Genomic DNA, 706 nt, shown 5'->3' on the forward strand with positions numbered 1-706 from the left:
TCTTCACAAACCTATGGGATAGGTTTTATTATTGTCATACAACAAATACAGAAAACTGAGGCACTGAGAGGTTAAATATAACTGACCCAAGGTGATATGACCAGTAGTTAGTGATGACCTTGACTGAGTTAATACTGGAATTTCAGAGTAGGCAAGTTATATAAATGTTTCACAATTCAGCCTTAATGTGAGCAAAATTTAATTAATTACTTGGAAAGCACCAGAAAGCACTAAGAACATTATGTATTGAATGTGAACTCTAAGTCATATGATTTAGTAACTACATACAACTGACACATACTGAATGAAATTATTGCTCATTACTCTGTTCTTTCTAAAGGTAAATATTCCAGTTATAGTGTTTCTGATTTTTTCATTCATTCACATATTCACTCATTTATTCTACACATTTCCTGAGTACCTACCATGTACTGTCTTTGTTTAAAGCCTTGAAGATTCAGCACTGACAAGAAGAACAAAATCCTTGCCCGTAAGCAAATGTTTCAGGGGCAGGAGGAGGGACAGCTAACAAATTTCAAATAGTGCAAAAAATAAAACTGGATAACGCGACAGAAAGGCACAGAGCGGCATTTGAACAAAGATGAAAATGATCAGAGGGAAACAGGTCTAGGCAGAAAGATAAGCGAATGCAAAACCCTGAGATGGCAACAAGCTTGGTGAATCTGGGGCCCTGAAAAAGGCAAGT

Source organism: Trichechus manatus, unplaced genomic scaffold, assembly GCF_000243295.1.
Source record: "Trichechus manatus latirostris isolate Lorelei unplaced genomic scaffold, TriManLat1.0 scaffold00152, whole genome shotgun sequence".
NCBI lineage: Eukaryota > Metazoa > Chordata > Mammalia > Sirenia > Trichechidae > Trichechus > Trichechus manatus.